Below are 6,427 nucleotides of genomic sequence, written 5' to 3' on the forward strand. Positions count from 1 at the left end.
GAGCCAGGGAACCACAACTATTGTGCCCAGACACTGCAACTACTGAAGCCTGCTGGCCCTAGAGCCCGTGCTCCTCAACAATAGAAGCCACCGAAATGAGAAGCCTGGGCATGCAATGAAAAGTAGCCCCTTCTCGCTGCAACTAGAGAAATGCCTGCCCAGCAACAAAGACCCAGCACAGCCATAAATAAATAAACAAATAAAATTAATTAAAAAAAGAATAGATTATAGGAAAACAGGAATTAAAAAACCAAGAAAATTATTGCAGTAATCCAGGTTTGCGATAATAGCTTAACCAAGATCATAGCAATGGATGTGGATAAGAAAATTGGAACAGAAAGATACTGAGAATTGGTAGTATTATGGATATATTTTTAAGTGGAGACAATAAGATTGACAGTAGGATATGAGGCTCACAGAAAAATTAAAGAAAAGTACCACAGATGGTGACTGCAGCCATGAAATTAAAAGACGCTTACTCCTTGGAGGAAAAGTTATGACCAACCTAGACAGCATATTCAAAAGCAGAGACATTACTTTGCCAACAAAGGTCCATCTAGTCAAGGCTATGGTTTTTCCAATGGTCATGTATGGATGTGAGAGTTGGACTGTGAAGAAAGCTGAGTGCCAAAGAATTGATGCTTTTGAACTGTGGTGTTGGAGAAGACTCTTGAGAGTCCCTTGGACTGCAAGGAGATCCAACCTGTCCATTCTGAAGGAGATCTGCCCTGGGATTTCTTTGGAAGGAATGATGCTAAAGCTGAAACTCCAGTACTTTGGCTACCTCATGCGAAGAGTTGACTCATTGGAAAAGACTGTGATGCTGGGAGGGATTGGGGGCAGGAGGAGAAGGGGACGACAGAGGAAGAGATGGCTGGATGGCATCACTGATTCGATGGACGTGAGTCTGAGTGAACTCCGGGAGTTGGTGATGGACAGGGAAGCCTGGTGTGCTGCAATTCATGGGGTCGCAAAGAGTCGGGCACGACTGAGTGACTGAACTGAACCGAACCGCATTTTTTGCCCAAACAACTGGATTTATGAATTGCTATTGGTAGAGATAAGGTTAACTGCAGGAGAATTAAAGTTGAGGGGAAAAGCAAGAGTTCTGTTTTGAGCATATTGAATTTAAATTTGTATTAAACATGTGTGGAGATTTTGAGTAGACAGAAAGGACTTCATGTTAGAATTCCAGGTTGAACTATAACTATGAGCATCAGTGGTATATAAATGGAATTTAAAGCCATGAAACTACATGAACTTGTAGATATATAAAGACATCCAAAGATTGAGCCCTGGGGCAGGACAATGTTTAGAAATCAAGTAGATGTGGAAGAATCACCCAAAGTGACTGAGAAGAAGCAGCCAGTGATGTATGAAGAGAACTAAAAGAGAGTGATGTGACAAAGCTAAAAAAATTTTCAAGAAGGAGAAAGTGGTCAACTTACTGAATGCTGCTGTTGGGTCAAGAAAGATGAGAACTGAGAAGTGACCAAAGTGGAAAGTTGAAAACTGGAAGTTGTCCTACAACTGAACATTTATGTGTTTTCTCTTAAAGAAAAAAATTGGAAGATCCTAACAGAAACATGTGAGACACAAACATTTATTAATTTCCACTATAAATTTGGTGACCAAGTTTCCTAAACACTAAAATGGATACAGTTGGTATAATACTGGAGTAAAATATTTGAAAATTAGATTGTTCTCTAAAACTCAAGCCATGTAGATAATAGACCAAGAAAGAGCCCTCTGCAGAGAGACTGACTCACTTGGATGTCCCTAGAGAGAAGAATGACTACCCACTCCAGTTTCTTGCCTGGAGAATCCCATGGACAGAGGAGCCTGGCAGGCTATAGTCCATGGGGTCACAAAGAGTTGGACATGATTGAGTGACTAACACTTTAACTTTCTACCCCACTGAGAATCAGTGACTCATTCATTCACTTATTTATTTTATAAAGCACATATCTATACCTTTTTATTTCTCTATTTTCCCCCTCTATCTGCCTATCTATCTAACCATCCTCTAACTACAAACCTGCTGCTTCTGCTAAGTCACTTCAGTCATGTCGGACTCTGTGTGACCCCAGAGACGGCAGCCCACCAAGCTCCCCCGTCCCTGGGATTCTCCAGGCAAGAACACTGGAGTGGGTTGCCATTTCCTTCTCCAAACTACAAACCTACCTATCTATAAAAGCAATGCTGCTTTAACAGAAGATAGCTTTAACACATAGAGATTTTGCTAACAAAATCAGAAGAATTTATAGCATTTTTACTCTTTAATATCTCTAAAGTCTGTATAGGAACACACTTTTTTCTTTTTTTTTCCTGTAAGAACAAGAACTATTTGAGAAACAACCAAAACCTATCATTAGTGATTTATGTTTCTTTGTGTACTAATATATGGATCCTTAATAGGGAAGGTCAAGGGTGAGGCATTTCAGAATGCAAGTATTACATTTCATCACTTCTCAGAATGACCAATCAGGATAATGAGGATGTGTAAAGTAGAATTTGAAGTGCCTAGAGAATATTTTGGAGAAGGAAATGGCAATCCACTCCAGTATTCTTGCCTAGAAAATCCCATGGACAGAGGAGCCTGGTGGCTGCTGTCCATAGGGTCACACAGAGTCGGACATGACTGAAGCAACTTAGCATGCATGCATGAATTGGAGAAGGAAATGGCAACCCACTCCACTATTCTTGCTTGGAGAATCCCGGAGACAGAGGAGCCAGGTGGGCTGCCGTCTATGGGGTTGCACAGAGTTGGACGAGACTGAGGTGACTTAGCAGCAGCAGAGAATATTTAGGGGGAAAAATGTCAGGTAGAAGAAATAAATGGCTATATGGGTTTGTAGAACAAGCGAGCAGTCTGTTCTGGGTAAATAAGAGTGTGAGCCATCATAAGAGGGAAACTTTTGGTTTTGATAAAGACATAGAGATTGTAGAGAAAGAAAGAAGAACTGAACGATTATTCTGTTAAATTTTCAGGGGGCCTCCCTCTCTTTCATAACTATGCTTAATCAACATGATAACATTGTTTTTCTTGTACAATGCCCTTTTTCATTATATAATTGTAGAACTAAACTGTGAGAAAAAACAGTAAAAGCAATTCATCATCAGTCTTACATCTCATCAAAGGAATATGCTGAGACATCTCTTATACTCCCCGATGCCTTCTGCCCCCATCCTACTATTTTTGGATTACAGCTGTTCCAGTATCCTGTAAAAGCCTGGGCTATTTTCTTGGGGAAATTTCTGGCTAGGGATATTCAGAATAGAGTAATCCTTCTCATAAAAACAACAGAGCATGAAGTCCTAAGATGGAGTGTGTCTAGACAGTATTTAATTTGTTGTTTTATTTCCTCTGAATCATAATATGCTTTATTTCCATATGTAAGCATTGTAAGACATGAAATGGCTCTGAAAAACACTACTACTTCTCTTTTATGAGGTTTATTACTTCTTGTTTCGAACAATGATGACACGATTTGGACTTTCTGTGGTAAAGCTGTTTGTTTTAAAAGTCAGATTTGATTCTGTAGACATTTTAAATTCAGCACGTTACGTCTTCTGCTAGCATCTAATTCAGGTTTCTAAATATAGAACCATCTTTCCCTGCTCTCATTACCTCTTTTGTGATCAGGACAAGTGCCTTTGTGAGTGTGTGTAGAACACCAGTGGGCTTCCCTGGTGGTTTAGATGGTAAAGAATCTGCCTGCAATGCAAGAGACCCAGATTTGATCCCTGAGTCAGGAAGATCCTCTGGAGAAAGGAATGCCTACCCACTGTAGTATTCCTTTATTAAAATATGATTTTAATGTCTAAAGTATTTTTTGGGTACATACATTTTTAAAATTTATTCATTTTTAAAGATAACTGCTTTACAGTATTGTGTTGATTTCTGCCAAACATCAACATGAATCAGCCATAGGTATACATATATCCCCTCCCTCTTGAACCTCCCTTCCACCTCTATCCCCATCCCACCCCTCTAAGTTGTTACAGAGCAGTCTAGTATTCTTGCATGGAGAGTTCCATGGACAGAGGAACCTGTCTGCCTACGGCCCATGGGGTAGGAAAGAGTCAGACACAGCTGAGCAACCAACACTGTAGGACACCTGTAGCCCTGCATCTGGTAAATCAGATACGTTTTCAGAATGAAACTGCCTGACCTAGAAAAATATTGAAAATTCGTGTCTTAGTTTTGATTTATTAGAAAATTAAAAATGTATATTTTAATACATTGAGTTGTTTAATGTGAAAGTAAACATCATTGAACAGAACTGCAGATACACACTGCCATTCAATTTTTTCTTGGTACTTCATTTCAAAATGTCTTCCTTTTATTCCCACGCCCCCCCCCCCCCCGCCACCAAGAAACATATTTAAAACTTTCTTTGTAATCAAAGCAAGGATTGTTTTTGACCAAAATGCAGATCATAAAAACAATATGAGTAATATATATAGAAGTATATTAAGAAAATGTGTGTGCTTTTATTTGTGCTGAGCTAGAAAATGCTCCAACAGTTAGAAAATCAAATCACGAATCTGAGCACCAGAAGTTCCTTTGGCACGAAGACATTCACGTAAAACAAAAGTTGGCGAAATGGTGGAAGTTGGGCAGAGAGGATAAATGGCATTTTGCTGTTGACTTTTTAAGGCGGCCATTTTATTGTGTGGACTTTTTCACACAAACAAACCATGTGAAAATTTCAATTCCTAATATCCAGAAATATGGGGCATAATTATCCCTGTCCCATCCTTTGGCGAAGAAACTAGTAAAGCACAAGATAAGTGTAAGGTAGGGTAAAGATAAGTAGACACCTAGACATCATTTGGCAGACACACTACACACAATTGAGAGACATGTATTTACTAGACTTGCTCATTTCAAAAAAGGCCATCTGTCATTCTTCATTAAAGCAATTGTCCATTCTAACAGTTTACATGAATGAATGGTTCAAATGTCAAATTCTGATTTCTCTTTTAAAGCTATAATAGCCATACTAATTTATTTTACATAATTTATTCATTTTTTGGAGCATTTCCTTTTTTTAATGGGAGTATAATTGATTTACAATGTGTTAATTTCAGGTTATAGAGTAAAGTGATTCAGCTACACATACATATTTTTTTTCATATACTAATTTTTAAAAATCAATACATGTAGCTTCTGCTTAATGACAGCTGTTTTAAATTTAAAAATAAGGATAGACATGTATACTTTCTGTGGGTGGGCTTTTCTTTGGGAAAAGGAGGATATTGGGGCAGTATTTTGATCTATTTGTATCTCACTTTCCATGGGCTTCCCCAGTGACTCAGCAGTAAAGAATCCGCCTGCAATGTGGGAGACGTGGGTTCAGCCCTTGGGTCTGGAAGATCTACTGGAGGAGAAAATGGCAACCCACTCCAGCATTCTTGCCTGGAAAATCTCACGGGTAGCGGAGCCCAGTGGTAGTCCATGGGATGGCAAAGAGTCAGACGTGACTGAGTGACTGAACAACAACAACATACTTCACTCTCTACAGGGAATCCTTCAGTACACAATAAAACGTATATATTAATATCCTTAAAATGAAAGTCTCATAAGATTTTTCTGGGGTTAGTGTATTGCAAATATTTCTTGGCAATTAAGAAAAAGAGGGGAGAGGAACAAGATGACAGAGGAGTAGGTGGACATGGAGTATATCCCTCTCCACAGATACATCAGGAATACACCTTCAAACACAGAAGTACATGCAGAACACCAGCTGAGAGCAGACAGGAGTACCTGACCAGTGGAAAAGAATATATAGACCCAAGCAAAACTTGGTAGGACAAAGGAACTAGGAGGAAAAACAGAAGTGTTAGTAGGACTGGACTTGCCCTTGGCTGGCAGCTGGGGGAACTGAAGCAGGGGTCCGATCCCCACATCGGGCAATTGTCTGAGTCAAAGGAGAAACATTTAAGGCTGGGAGTGAAACAGCTGATCTGTGGCAGCCTAAATGGAATGAGAATCAGACAGTCCTTGCTGCAGCCTTACATACCCCAGACAGGGACATAGATCCCCTGGAAGGTGCAGCAGTTGGGAGCTGGAGTTTAGGGATTTGTGGAGCAATCCCAGGGCAAGGGCTGCTGTTGACTGTGGAGAGATGGATTGAGGGGATGTGAGGGAGGAGACTGTGGTGGAAATGCATGTGGAGGAAAGCTGGGCAGCCATGGAAGCAAAGCGATACTACTGAGTCATGCATAGGGGGTAGAATCATCGCCATAACCTCTCTCCCCCTACACACCAGCATTGGCAATTGAACAGTAGAGAGGCTGGCCCATCAAACACCTGACACATTGAACTACAGAGTAGGACTCCACCCAGGGTGCTCCTTTAAGTGCCTGACACGCCAATCCACAGAGTAGGACTCCAGCCAGGGTGGGCCCCTCTATGTTC

At 40.4% G+C, this 6,427-nt stretch overlaps 1 protein-coding gene across 2 annotated transcripts in view; it reads left to right on the forward strand.

The window, feature by feature from the left end:
- The window catches only part of DTWD1 (DTW motif tRNA-uridine aminocarboxypropyltransferase 1), a 94,366-nt gene extending 88,788 nt beyond the window's left edge, over positions 1-5,578 (forward strand). For both annotated transcript variants that reach the window (XR_015134464.1, XR_015134463.1), the window contains exon 7: positions 5,318-5,578. The gene's annotated coding sequence lies outside the window, so the exon portion shown is untranslated. The remainder of the gene's footprint in view (positions 1-5,317) is intronic.
- The last annotated feature ends 849 nt before the right edge of the window (positions 5,579-6,427 follow it).

The sequence above is a fragment of the Bos grunniens genome, chromosome 10, assembly GCF_055505025.1.
Source record: "Bos grunniens cultivar Pamir isolate PY7600 chromosome 10, Bosgru_T2T1.0, whole genome shotgun sequence".
In the NCBI taxonomy this organism is placed as follows: domain Eukaryota; kingdom Metazoa; phylum Chordata; class Mammalia; order Artiodactyla; family Bovidae; genus Bos; species Bos grunniens.